Raw genomic sequence first — 15,064 nt, 5'->3', positions numbered from 1 at the left:
TTCACATAGACTCTTTATCTCCTCCTCTTTTGTCTGGTTTGGTGGGGTTTTATCATGTTTCTTCACTTGCTGGATATTTCTCTCCCTTTTCATTTTGTTTAGTTTACTGTGTTGGGGTCTCCTTTCTGAAGACTGGAGGGTCATAGTTCCTCTTAACTATAGAGTCTATTCCCAGAGGGTAGGGTTGGACCAGTGGCTTGTGAAGGTTTCCTTGTTGGGGGAACTTGTCTCTGTGTTCTTGTGGATGGAGTTGGATCTCATCTCTCTGGAGGGCAATGTAGTGCCCAGTAGTGAATTTCTGGGGTGTCTATGGGTTTTGTGTGACTTTGGGATGTCTGTCTTTTAATGTTCAGGGCTGTGTTCCTGTTTTGCTGGAGAATTAGTGTGGGGTGTCTTGCACTGGAGCTTTCGGGCTCTTTAGTGGAGCTTGGTCTCAGTGTAGGTATGAAGGCTTTTGGATGGGCTCTTGTCTATTAATATTCCCTGGGATCAGGAGTTCTATGAGGGTCCAACGTTCTGCAGTTGAGCCTCCTGCCTTTTAGTCCTTCTCTTACTGTAGCATCAAGACTTTTCAGTCCACACAGCACAGAAGACAAAACTCCTAGATTAATGATGAAATGACTCCCCACAATTAGGAATACCCAAAGAGAATCACAGAGTTACACAGAAAAGAGAAGAGAGAGGAGGGAGATAGAGCTGACCAGGAGGAGGAAAAGGGAGAGTCAAAAGGGAAGAGAGCAATCAAGCACAGTAATCAAATCCCTAAGTGAAAATGGATACTAAAAATTAGACTCTTATAAGTACAAAATTAATAATAAATATTAAAAAATAAAAATTAAAAACCTAGAATAGAGATTCAATTCTCAAAAGTACAATATATTAAAAAAAAATTGAACACAAAAATTAAAAAAAAAAATGTACTGTAGGTTCAGTTCAGTGTCAGATAATCCCTTGTTCCAGGTTGTAATTGTTCTCAAAGTCTACAATTGTCCCTCAAATGCGCAGCCTCAGTTTAACTTCAGGATTTTAATCTTTTGCACCTGCCACTTCTGAGGCAGTTCCCCTTTCTTTTCTTTGCTTAAGTTGGGCTCTTCGTCTTGCAAGTCTCCTCAGTTTCTAATATCTGCACTGACACAAGGGGGCAAAAGTGGCCACTTATTCAGGGTCACTTGCTCAGTTGTGCTGTGGAAACATCACTTGTTTCTTCTGCAAAGAAACACAACTGGCATATGTGTGGAGTGCTCACAGTGGATGAGCCACAGAGGTGTTGACACAGCCCACGGTGGCATGCACTTCCTAGGTCTAAGCCACTCAGGCTCCCAGGTTCTCTGTGAGGGCACAGTCCCAGGTGGGCCATGTATTTCATATGATTTCCAGGTCCAAGCCTGCTCCAAACTGCTCAGCATCCTGGGTTTGCCATGCATGTACAGTCCTAGGTGGGCCATGCATCTCTTCAGGGTGGCTACTATCAATCTGTGACACTCCTGGCAGATATGACCCATCCAGAATACCAGGCTTAGTGAAAAGGCAGCCTTCTCACAGCTTGGTGGCAGATGCAGTCTCTGTGGCAAGTTTGGAGCAGATCCTTGCCTTCTGCCTCTGGCTGTCATGCACCTGCCTCTCTGCCTCCAGGGAGGCAGGTTTTCTCTCCTTTGGTATTTGCTAGGGCATGATTCTTTGCTCTGTGACCACACCAGAGGTCACAGTGTGGCGTTAGAGCCTTCCCACAGAAAGATCTTTGTTTTTCTTTTTTTGTCTCTCTGGTGTTCCTATGGTTTGGGTTGCTATGCCACATTAGTCCCCTGAGTGTCCTCAGGGCTTTCAACCTCTGTGAAGAAAATAACTGACAACATGGCATCAGTCAGGCTATCCTGTCCCACTTTCTCATGCCCCCTCACCTTGTGTTCTGTAAACAATGATATTGCTGACTTTGTATGGTTATGTAACAGCTGTAGCACTGTGCACATGCATCACATTGTACCTGCCTGACCATGAGTCACTTTTGTTCTGTCTTAGCATATCATTCCTACTTGAGTACTCCCAGCTGCTGTTGCCCAGAGAGAATAAACATGTCTGCAGTCCCCATGGCTCCTTGAGTGTTCTTCCAACTTCCCCAGTCACGCCTTATCTACCCTGGGTTCAGTTCACAATACAAGAAGGAAGACAACTGGTGTAGTCAGCAGAATACCCAGCAGGTAGGGGAGCCCGTGGCTCCAATGGAAGGAGGAAGCCAGTGGCCATCACAGAGCATGAGTACCTGATGGCTGTGGTCCTCTTGGCATGGGCGCTGGTGGAACTCTGGGCGGCAGAGAATGGGTCACCATATAGTACTGAAAAGGCATTACAGGCGGTAAGCTCTCATTTGCTGGACAAAGCAGCATGTACTGTCACTGACACCATGGGGTGGATTTTATTGGTGGCCTTGAAGGTGAATATGGAAAGTGTTTTCCATGATGCTCTGCAAGTGTGCAAACTAAAGAGACAAGCAGAGGAACTAGAGCAACTGGTTCAGATGCTGGAACAAAAGCTGCATGGCCTTGTAGAATGTGTCACCTTGGACTATGAGGTAACAGAAGATGAGGAACCCACGGGCCCTTGCTTGTCAGTGAGACCCATTGTACAACAACAACAACAACAAAAAAAAAAAAAAAAAAAAAAAAACATGAGAAGCCTATATGGCCCAGGGGGGACATCTCAGTGGTGGCTGAGGGGAGCTGCCCTGCTTCTAAGTAAGGAGCAGCGGCTGGGCTTTGCTGGAGCAGCTATGAAGAGAGGCCCCACATCCAACGTAAGAGAAACCCAAGTAAGATGGTAGGCACTGAGAGAGGGCATCAGAGGGCAGACAGACTGAAACTACAATCACAGACAACTAGCCAATCTGATCACACAGACCACAGCCTTGTCTAATTCAATGAAACTAAGCCATGCCATGTGGGGCCACCCAAGATGGCCAGGTCATGGTGGAGAGGTCTGACAGAATGTAGTCTACTGGAGAAAGGAATGGCAAACCACTTAAGTATTCTTGCCTTGAGAACCCCATGAACAGTGTGAAAAGGCAAAAAGATAGGACACTGAAAGATGAAATCCCCAGGTCAGTAGGTGCCCAATATGCTACTGGAGATCACTGAAGAAATAACTCCAAAAAGAATGAAGGGATGAAGCCAAGGCAAAAACAATATTCAGTTGTGAATGGGACTGGTGATGGAAGCAGGGTTCGATGCTGTAAAGAGCAATATTGCATAGGAACCTGGAATGTTAGGTCCATGAATCAAGGCAAATTGGAAATGGTAAAACAGGAGATGACAAGAGTGAACATCAACATTCTAGGAATCAGTGAACTAAGATGGACTGGAATGGGTGAATTTAACTCAGATCTACTACTGTGGGCAGGAATCCCTTAGAAGAAATGGAGTAGCCATCATGGTCAACAGAAGAGTCTGAAATGCAGTACTTGGATGCAATCTCAAAAACAACAGAATGATCTCTGTTCGTTTCCAAGGCAAACCATTCAATACCACGGTAATCCAAGTCTATGCCCCGACCAGTAACACTGAAGAAGCTGAAGTTGAACAGTTCTATGAAGACCTACAAGACTTTCTAGAACTAACACCCAATAAAGATGTCCTTTTCATTATAGGGGACTGGAATGCAAAAGTAGAAAGTCAAGAAACACCTGGAGTAACAGACAAATTTGGCCTTGGAATACAGAATGAAGCAGGGCAAAGGCTAATAGAGTTCTGCCAAGAGAATGCACTGGTCATAGCAAACACCCTCTTCCAACAACACAAGAGAAGACTCTACAAATGGACATCACCAGATGGTCAAAACCAAAATCAGGTTAATTATATTCTTTGCAACCAAAGACGGAGAATCTCTATACAGTCAGCAAAAACAAAACTGGGAGCTGACTGTGGCTCAGATCATGAACTCCTTATTGCCAAGTTCAGACTGAAATTGAAGAAAGTGGAGAAAACCACTAGACCAATCAGGTATGACCTAAATCAAATCCGTTATGACTATACAGTGGAAATGAGAAATAGATTTAAGGGACTACATCTGATAGACAGAGTGCCTGATGAATTATGGATGGAGGTTAGTGACATTGTAGAGGAGACAGGAATCAAGACCATACCCAAGAAAAAGAAATGCAAAAAAGCAAAATGGCTGTCTGAGGAGGCCTTACAAATAGCTGTGAAAAGAAGAGAAGAGAAAAGCAAAGGAGGAAAGGAAAGATATACCCATTTGAATGCAGAGTTCCAAAGAATAGCAAGGAGAGATAAGAAAGCCTTCCTCAGCGATCAATACAAAGAAATAGAGAAAAACAATAGAATGGGAAAGACTAGAGATCTCTTCAAGAAAATTAGAGATACCAAGGGAACATTTCATGCGAAGATGGGCTCAATAAAGGACAGAAATGGTATGGACCTAACAGAAGCAGAAGAGATTAAGAAGAGGTGGCAAGAATACACAGAAGAGGCCCCCAGTATGACTGAGTTTATGACATATAAGCCATATACTCAGGCAGAATTGGTAATTTGGGGCTGTGGTTTCAACACGGGCTTGGAGAACCCTTGGCAACATGGATGTTGTGACTTTGAGACACAGGGATAGATGGCGTCCTTTGTTCTGGGGAATGAGGTAGAACAGCTGGCATCCCTAACCACGCACTGCTTATTGAGACAAAAATTGCAGAATGCTAGGTGACTTATGCAGGATGCACCTAACCAAACACACAGCCTGCTAGAGTAGATCAATGCTGCCATCCACACCGTGTGGACTAACGCAGGAGAGCTCCCAGGTACTGTTAGTAAGTGGCATATCAATGCTGAGTTGACCCATGTGTTGAGAGAATTGGACATGAGACAGGCGATGTTTAACGTGAACACCTGGAGCCCTGACAAGGAACATTTCACTGGCAGTATGCGAAACACCATTTTGTTTTTATACTGTTTTTATTTTTTTTTTTATTTTTTTTTTTATTTTTTTTTTAATTTTATTTTATTTTTAAACTTTACGAAACACCATTTTGAATAGCACTCTGTCCACCTATTTTGAATCTCTACCTGCTATACTTACACCCTATGTGGGATGCCGTATCTATGAGGTGACCTCGATGATGGCTAGCTTGGGAGACACTGAAGGGTGGTGGCAGGCCAAAAGCATTAGGTTTGTGAAGGCCCCCATGGGAAACCAAGCCAGTAAAGGCCCCACCCAGGTAACATGGATACAAATGTGGACTGCCTTGCTAGAAATGGGACTTGACAAAAATAAAATTGGTGAACAACCTAATGCTGTACTCCTAGAGCTGTGGAAGCAATTGAGATTGGAAAAGCAGTTTACCAAATATGAAAATATAGACAGTTCAGCTAGAGGACTTTATGCCAACTGAAGATATTTCTGCTGATGCCCTATTTTTGCTTTGTATAGGGGTCAGGCCAAGGTGCCCACCCAGAGAGTCCAAGCAGGGACCAGAGGCTCCGTGAAGAACTTATAATTCACTGGTCATGCACCAATGTACAAAGAATTATGGCCCGGGTAGACACCAGTGCTGAATGCAGCCTGATATATGACAAACCAAAAAAAAATTTTCCTGGTCCCAGTGCATATACTGATGGCTACAGTGGCCAAACTATGCAAGTAAAGCCTATGTCCTTACTGTTGGAAATCAGATGGTTTCCCATGTGAGTATACACTGTGTAGGTGTTCCCAACTCCAGAATATATTTTAGAGATAGATGTCTTACAAGGCCTCATGTTACAGACCTCTGTGAGGAAATTTTGTCTTCGAGTGTGTATAATAAAGACAGTCATGAAGGGATATACAAAGCATCCCCCAAGGGTGTTGCCAACACTCCAGAGGGCAGTAAATGTGAGACAATATCATATACCAGGTGACCACAAAAAACAAGTGCCACCATTGCCAAGCTGACAAAAATAGACATTGTATGCCTTGCACAGAGCCCATTCAACTCCCCTGTGTGGCCCATCTGGAAACCTGATGGCTCATGGCAAATGACTGTGGATTACAAGGAACTAAATAAAATGGTGGCACCTATGTGTGCTGCCATGCCATCAATCTACAATTTGATGAACCAGTTAACCACAGCCTTGGGCACTTACCACTGTGGTGGATTTAGCTAATGCCTTTTTCTCCATGATGGTAATAAAGAGATAGTAAAGTATATGCCTGCAATGCAGGAGACCTGGATTCGATCCCTGGGTAGGGAAGATCCCCTGGAGAAAGGAATGGCAACCTACTCCAGTATTCTTGCCTGGAGAACCCATGGAAAAAGGAGCCTAGCAGGCTATAGTCCATGGGATCGCAGAGTCAGACATGACTGATGACTAACACTTTCAGCAGCTTTAGCTGCTGAGAGTCAAGATCCATTTGCATTCACTTAGGAAGGGCATTAGCAGACATAACAGGTCCTTCCCCAAAGATATTTACATAGCCCAACAATATGTCACAGGCTGCTTATGGGAGATTTGGAAAAATGAAATGGCCCTTCATCAGTGAAATTGTTTCGTTATATTAATGATGTGTTACTAACTTCTGATTTCTTACAGATTTAGAACAATGTACACCCAGGCTTATAACACATTTGAAATCATGTGGATGGGTGATAAATGCCACAAAAATCCAAGGGCCTAGATTGCCCGTCAAATTCTTGGAAATTGTCTGGTCGTGTAAGACAAAAGTTATACCAAACTTTAAACAAAAGTTAAACCAAAACAAAAGTTATGATGGCTGATAAAAGACAAATGTTCCCACTGCCTACAATGGTGACTCAGTTTCAAACCTATAGAGGACGTTCATACCTCACCTAGCCCAAATGGCATGTCCCTTATGCTCGTTAATAAAAAAAAAAGGGGGGGGGGTAACTTGGAACTGGTCAGATACTGTGTAACATGTGTTCTGAGCCATCAAACAAGCAGTTCAACAGACCCAGGCACTGCAGGTTGTGAATCCCACAAAACCTTTGAATTAGATGTATACATTGTGGCTCAGAGGGTAAAGCATCTGCCTGCAATGTGGGAGACCTGGGTTCCATCCTCAGGTCAGGAAGATCCCTTGGAGATGGAAATGACACTCACTCCAGTACTCTTCCCTGGAAAATTCTATGGGTGGCAGAACCTGGTAGGCTACAGTCCACGGGATTACAAAGTGTATGCTACTGAGCAACTTCATTACTCATTACCCACTCATTGGGTGGGGCTGTGGCAATGACAAGAGTGGCTAGGTGCTCCTTTGGGATTTTGGTCCCAATTAAGAAGTGGGCAGAAATGAGATACTCGTTGGTGGAGAAGAAACTGGCAGCTGTGTATGACACTTAACTGTCCACAGAGGTGATCATAGGGCAGGCCCTGGTGCTTGTCAAGACAACACATTCTATAGTGGGCTGGCTGTGGTCTTGGGTGTCTGCTCCCAAGACAGGAGTGGCACAAACCCCAACTTAGGCTAAGTCGGGGACATACTTAGAACAAAGGAGTTCTCTATCTGACAGGTCATTATTTCAAGAGTTAGCAGCTAATAATATTTTAGGACCTAATATATTAGGACCGGTGACATTTACAGTCGACACATTGGGAGACACTCCGATGATGAGGCCAGAACCCTCACTGTTTAAGGAAGGAAAAGCCCCAGTAGATGCCCAGGTTTGGTATACTGATGGGTCCAGCTGGAGCAGGCCTCCTCCTGGACTGCCCTTGCCATGCAGTCTACCACAGACACTATATGGTTTAATTCTGGAGTTGGTCAAAGCAGCCAGTGGGCTGAGTTATACACTGTCTGGATGGTGGTCAAAAATGAGGCAGCATCCCTTACCATCTGTACAGATAGTTGGCCAGTTCATAAAGGCCTAACCTTAGGGTTTGCTACCTTAAAGACACAGCAATGGCTAATAGGCAACAGACCCTGTGGGAACAAGCCACGTGGCAAGATCTATGGGACTTAGAACAGGAAAAGGACATAACAGTGATACATGTAACTGGGCACCTGCTTATGGCAAGCCTAGAGATTGAGGAGGCTGACAAGTTAGCACATGTCCTATGGGTGGAGAGGTAGGAACTTGGCTACACCATGCCTGCATCATGCAGGGAAGAAAACTATGTGGGCAGTTGCCAAATGATGAGATCTTCCCATTTCTTGGAGGGAAATAACAGACGCCTGCCATGATTGCTCCACATGTTCCCAGGAGGCTCTCCTTTCCCACAGGCTGGCAAGCACTGATGGACAAGTGGTGTAAGGGGAAGCGTTTCTTTGACCCAGTGGCAAGTGGACTCTGTACAGCCTCTGCAAATATCAGAGAATGCCAGCTTTGCTCTGACAGCTGTAGATACAGTTAAAGGTCTGCTGTCTGCCTGGCCCTCCTCTGATTATACACAGTGATCAAGGTACCCATTTTACCATAAAGGAAGTCTTGGACTGGCCACAGTTCAATTCAGTTCAGTTGCTCATTCACGTCCAACTCTTTGCGACCCCATGAATTGCAGAACGCCAGGCCTCCCTGTCCATCACCAACTCCCGGAGTTCACTCACACTCAGGTCCATCGTGTAAGTGAGGCCATCCAGCCGTCTCATCCTCTTTTGTCCCCTTCTCCTCCTGCCCCCAATCCCTCCCAGCATCAGAGTATTTTCCAATGAGTCAACTCTTTGTATGACGTGGCCAAAATACTGGAGTTTCAGCTTTAGAACCATTCCTTCCAAAGAAATGCCAGGGCTGATCTCCTTCAGAATGGACTGGTTGCATCTCCTTGCAGTCCAAGGGACTCTCAAGAGTCTTATCCAACACCACAGTTCAAAGCATCAATTCTTTGGCGCTCAGCTTTCTTCACAGTCCAACTCTCACATCCATACATGACTACTGGAAAAACCATAGCCTTGACTACACAGACTTTGTTGGCAAAGTAATGTCTCTGCTTTTTAATATGCTATCTAGTTAGGTCACAACTTTCCTTCCAAGGAGTAAGCATCTTAATTTTATGGCTGCAGTCACCATCTGCAGTGATTTTGGAATGCAGAAAAATAAAGTCAGAAACTGTTTCCACTGTTTCCCCATCTATTTCCCATGAAGTGATGGGACAAGATGCCATGATCTTCGTTTTGTAAATGTCGAGCTTTAAGCCAACTTTTTCATTCTCCTCTTTCACTTTCATCAAGACGATTTTTAGTTCCTCTTCACTTTCTGCCATAAGGGTGGTGTCATCTGCATATCTGAGGTTATTGATATTTCTCCTGGCAATCCTGATTCCAGCTTGTGCGTCTTCCAGCCCAGTGTTTCTCATGATGTACTCTGCATAGAAGTTAAATAAGCAGGGTGACAGTATACAGCCTTGATGTACTCCTTTTCCTATTTGGAACCAGTCTGTTGTTCCATGTCCAATTCTAACTGTTGCTTCCTGACCCGCATATAAGTTTCTCAAGAGGCAGGTCAGGTAGTCTGGTATTCCCATCTCTTTCAGAATTTTCCACAGTTTATTGTGATCCACACAGTCAAAGGCTTTGGCATAGTCAATAAAGCAGAAATAGATGCTTTTCTGGAACTCTCTTGCTTTTTCCATGATCCAGCAGATGTTGGTAATTTAATATCTGGTTCCTCTGCCTTTTCTAAAACCAGCTTGAACATCTGGAAGTTCACGGTTTACATATTGCTGAAGCCTGGCTTGGAGAATTTTAAGCATTACTTTGCTAGTGTGTGAGATGAGTGCAATTGTGAGGTAGTTTGAGCATTCTTTGGCATTGCCTTTCTTTGGAACTGGAATGAAAACTGACCTTTTCCGGTCCTGTGGCCACTGCTGAGTTTTCCAAATTTGCTGGCATAGTGAGTGCAGCATTTTCACAGCATCATCTTTCAGGATTTGAAATAGCTCAACTGGAATTCCATCACCTCCACTAGCTTTGTTCATAGTGATGCTTTCTAAGTCCCACTTGACTTCACATTCCAGGATGTCTGGCTCTAGGTGAGTGATCACACCATCGTGATTATTTGGTCGTTAAGATCTTTTTTGTACAGTTCTCCTGTGTATTCTTGCCACCTCTTCTTTCTTTCTTTCTTTTTTTTTTTTTTTTTGACTGAACAATATGTATTGGTTTTGCCATATATCAACATGAATCCACCACAGGTATACACATGTTCCCCATCCTGACCTGCCCTCCCACCTCCATCCCTGTACCATCCCTCTGGGTCATCCCAGCGCACCAGCCCCAAGCATCCTGTATCATGCATCAAACCTAGACTGGCGATTCCTTTCATATATGATATTATACATGTTTCAATTCCATTCTCCCAAATCATCCCACCCTCTCCCTTTTCCTCTCCCTCTCCCACAGAGTCAAAAAGACTGTTCTATATATCTGTGTCTCTTTTGCTATCTTGCATACAGGGTTATCATTACCATCTTTCTAAATTCCATATATATGCGTTAGTATACTGTATTGGTGTTTTTCTTTCTGGCTTACTTCACTTTGTATAATAGGCTCCAGTTTCATCCACCTCATTAGAACTGATTCAAATGTATTCTTTTTAATGGCTGAGTAATACTCCATTGTGTATATGTACCACTGCTTTCTTATCCATTCATCTGCTGATGAACATCTAGGTTGCTTCCATGTCCTGGCTATTATAAACAGTGCTGTGATGAACATTGGAGTGCATGTGTCTCTTTCCATTCTGGTTTCCTCGGTGTGTATGCCCAGCAGTGGGATTTCTGGGTCATAAGGCAGTTCTATTTCCAGTTTTTTAAGGAATCTCCACACTGTTCTCCATAGTGGCTGTACTAGTTTGCATCCCCACCAACAGTGTAAGAGAGTCCCCTTTTTTCTCCACACCCTCTCCAGCATTTATTGCTTGTAGACTTTTGGATAGCAGCCATTCTGACTAGCATGAAACGGTACCTCATTGTGGTTTTGATTTGCATTTCTCTGATAATGAGTGATGTTGAGCATCTTTTCATGTGTTTTTTAGCCATCTATATGTCTTCTTTGGAGAAATGTCTGTTCAGTTCTTTGGCCCATTTTTTGATTGGGTCGTTTATTTTTCTGGAATTGAGCTGCAGGAGTTGCTTGTATATTTTTGAGATTAGTTCTTTGTCAGTTGCTTCATTTGCTTTTACTTTCTTCCATTCTGAAGGCTGTCTTTTCACCTTGCTTATAGTTTCCTTTGTTGTGCAGAAGCTTTTAATTTTAATTAGGTCCCATTTATTTTTGCTTTTATTTCCAATATTCTGGGAGGTGGGTCATAGAGGATCCTGCTGTGATTTATGTTGGAGAGTGTTTTGCCTATATTCTCCTCTAGGAGTTTTATAGTTTCTGGTCTTATATTTAGATCTTTAATCTATTTTGAGTTTATTTTTGTGTATGGTGTTAGAAAGTGTTCTAGCTTCATTCTTTTACAAGTGGTTGACCAGTTTTCTCAGCACCATTTGTTAAAGAGATTGTCTTTTCTCCATTGTATATTCTTGCCTCCTAAGATGTCCATAGGTGTGTGGGTTTATCTCTGGGCTTTCTATTTTGTTCCATTGATCTACATTTCTGTCTTTGTGCCAGTACCACAGTGTCTTGATGACTGTGGCTTTGTAGTAGAGCCTGAAGTCAGGCAGGTTGATTCCTCCAGTTCCATTCTTCTTTCTCAAGATAGCTTTGGCTATTCGAGGTTTTTTTGTATTTCCATACAAATTGTGAAATTATTTGTTCTAGTTCTGTGAAAAATACCGTTGGTAGCTTGATTGGGATTACATTGAATCTATAAATTGCTTTGAGTAGTATACTCATTTTCACTATATTGATTCTTCCAATCCATGAACATGGTATATTTCTCCATCTATTAGGGTCCTCTTTGATTTCTTTCACCAGTGTTATATATATATATCTTTTGTTTCTTTAGGTAGATATATTCCTAAGTATTTTATTCTTTTCGTTGCAATGGTGAATGGAATTGTTTCCGCAATTTCTCTATTTTCTCATTATTAGTGTATAGGAATGCAAGGGATTTCTCTATGTTGATTTTATATCCTGCAACTTTTCTATATTCACTGATTAGCTCTAGTAATTTTCTGGTGGAGTCTTTAGGGTTTTCTATGTAGAGGATCATGTCATCTGCAAATGGTGAGAGTTTTACTTCTTCTTTTCCAATTTGGATTCCTTTTATTTCTTTTTCTGCTCTGATTGCTGTGGCCAAAACTTCCAAAACTATGTTGAATAGTGGTGGTGAAAGTGGGCACCCTTGTCCTGTTCCTGACTTTAGGGGAAATGCTTTCAATTTTCACCATTGAGGATAATGTTTTCTGTGTGTTTGTCATAAATAGCTTTTATTATGTTGAGGTATATTCCTTCTATTCCTGCTTTCTGGAGAGTTTTTATCATAAATGGATGTTGAATTTTGTCAAAGGCTTTCTCTGCATTTATTGATATAATCATATGGCTTTTATTTTTCAATTTGTTAATGTGGTGTATTACATTGATTGATTTGTGGATATTGAAGAATCCTTGCATCCCTGGGATAAAGCCCCCTTGGTCATGGTGTATGATCTTTTTAATGTGTTGTTGGATTCTGATTGCTAGAATTTTGTTAAGGATATTTGCATCTATGTTCATCAGTTATATTGGCCTGTAGTTTTTTGTTTGTTTGTTTGTTTGTGGCATCTTTGTCAGGCTTTTGTATTAGGGTGATGGTGGCCTCATAGAATGAGTTTGGAAGTTCACCTTCCTCTGCAATTTTCTGGAAGAGTTTGAGCAGGATAGGTGTTAGCTCTTCTCTAAATTTTTGGTAGAATTCAGCTGTGAAGCTGTCTGCAGCCACCTTAGGCATTACTGACAAAATGGAGGCACGGCCCTAAACCCCCTCCCTTTGTTCCATAGGCATGGACCCGGAATGAAGGAGTTAGGCTTTGTGATTCTGACTTGTTTTTTCCTTTCCTCAGCTGAGTTGACTGAAGAAAATATTAAGGTGCTTATTGTTTTTGAGAGGAGCATGAGAAGGCATAAAGCCTTCTGCAGCTGTACTCAGAGAATAATTCATAAAGTTAATCATTGACATTTGTTCAATGACTTTTACAAAAGACTGTTTCAGGGTGAGCATGCAGGGTGCAGCTTGAGGCCATGGGAGAGATTGCTATCTGAAGCCCATTTATGAGAAAAGTTTTTATGGCAAAGGAGTTTGATGAATTTAGGGCTTAGGAATAATTAAAATAGTTAGAAGCTAAAGATTTAAGGATTGCTATAATATTAGCATATTCTACTATAGCTTATAGAAATTAGGAACTTTAGAGATATTATTAACTAGAAGCCCTTTCTAAGAAATAGTGAGCTTAGGATACTAGGGGGAAACAGGACTTAGAAAGATAAGAAATAAACTGAGGAATGTGGTATGCAGCCCAGACATTAGCATGAGTTATAGTGTATTCACAAGGACACATGAGAAAAAGTAGATAAGAGAATCGCTGAGGAAGGAACTTCTTTTGAGGGGCAAGAATGATTTTTTGAGAAAAATAAATCTGGGTCAATGGGAACTAAAAATATCAAACCTCTGACCTAATGCTTTTGTAAAAGTATAAAAGAGAATCATAAGCTTGAAATAAACAGGCAGTCCAAGAAAAATGAGAGGCTGCCTCAGTTTCTCACCAACACCGCTCACCCCTTCAGGTTGAATCCCTGGCTGCTGGAGCTGGCATGAAGCCAGCTGGACCTGGAATTTTGTTTTCTGGAAGATTTCTGATTACAGTTTCAATTTATGTGCTTGTGATGGGCCTGATAAGATTTTCTATTTCTTCCTGGTTCAGTTTTTGGAAGGTTGTACTTTTCTAAGAATTTGTCTATTTCTTCCAAGTTGTCCATTTTATTGGCATATAATTGCTGATAGTAGTCTCTTATGATCCTTTGTATTTCTTTGTGTTCTGTTGTGATCTCTCCATTTTCATTTCTGATTTTATTGATTTGATTTTTCTCCCTTTGTTTCTTGATGAGTCTAGCTAATGGTTTGTCAATTTTACTTATCCTCTCAAAGAACCAGCTTTTGGCTTTGTTAACTTTAGCTATGGTCTCTTTTGTTTTTTTGCATTTATTTCTGCCATAATTTTTAAGATTTCTTTCCTTCTAGTAACCCTGGGGTTCTTCATTTCTTCCTTCTCTAGTTGCTTTAGGTGTAGTGTTATTTATTTGACTTTTTTCTTGTTTCTTAAGGTATGCCTGTATTGCTATGAACCTTTCCCTTAGCACTGCTTTTACAGTGTCCCATAGGTTTTGGGTTGTTGTGTTTTCATTTTCATTCATTTCTATGCATATTTTGATTTCTTTTTTGATTTCTTCTGTGATTTGTTGGTTATTCAGCAGCATGTTGTTCAGCCTCCATATGTTGGAATTTTAAATAGTTTTTCTCCTGTAATTGAGATCTAATCTTATTGCATTGTGGTCAGAAAAGATGCTTGGAATGATTTCAGTTCTTTTGAATTTACCAAGGCTAGATTTATGGCCCAGGATGTGATCTATCCTGGAGAAGGTTCTGTATGTGCTTGAGAAAATGGTGAAATTCATTGTTTTGGGGTGAAATGTCCTATAGATATCAATTAGGTCTAACTGGTCTATTGTATCATTTAAAGTTTGTGTTTCCTTGTTAATTTTCTGTTTAGTTGATCTATCCATAGGTGTGAGTGGGGTATTAAAGTCTCCCACTATTATTGTGTTATTGCTAATTTCCCCTTTCACACGTGTTAGCATTTGTCTTACATACTGCAGTGATCCTAACTTGGATGCATATATATTTATAATTGCTATATCTTCTTCTTGCATTGATCCTTTTTCATCATTATGTAATGTCCTTGTCTCTTTTCACAGCCTTTGTTTTAAAGTTTATTTTATCTGCTATGAGTATTGCTACTCCTGCTTTCTTTTGGTCTCTATTAGCATGGAATATCTTTTTCAGGCCCTTCACTTTCAATCTGTATATGTACCCTGTTTTGAGGTGGGTCTCTTGTAGACAACATATATAGGGGTCTGGTTTTTGTATCCATTCAGCCAGTCTTTGTCTTTTGGTTGGGGCATTCAACCCATTTACATAAGATAATTATTGATA

The sequence above is a fragment of the Bubalus bubalis genome, chromosome 10 (genome assembly GCF_019923935.1).
Source record: "Bubalus bubalis isolate 160015118507 breed Murrah chromosome 10, NDDB_SH_1, whole genome shotgun sequence".
Taxonomy (NCBI): Eukaryota; Metazoa; Chordata; class Mammalia; order Artiodactyla; family Bovidae; genus Bubalus; species Bubalus bubalis.
Note: the sequence above shows the minus strand (reverse complement) of the source record.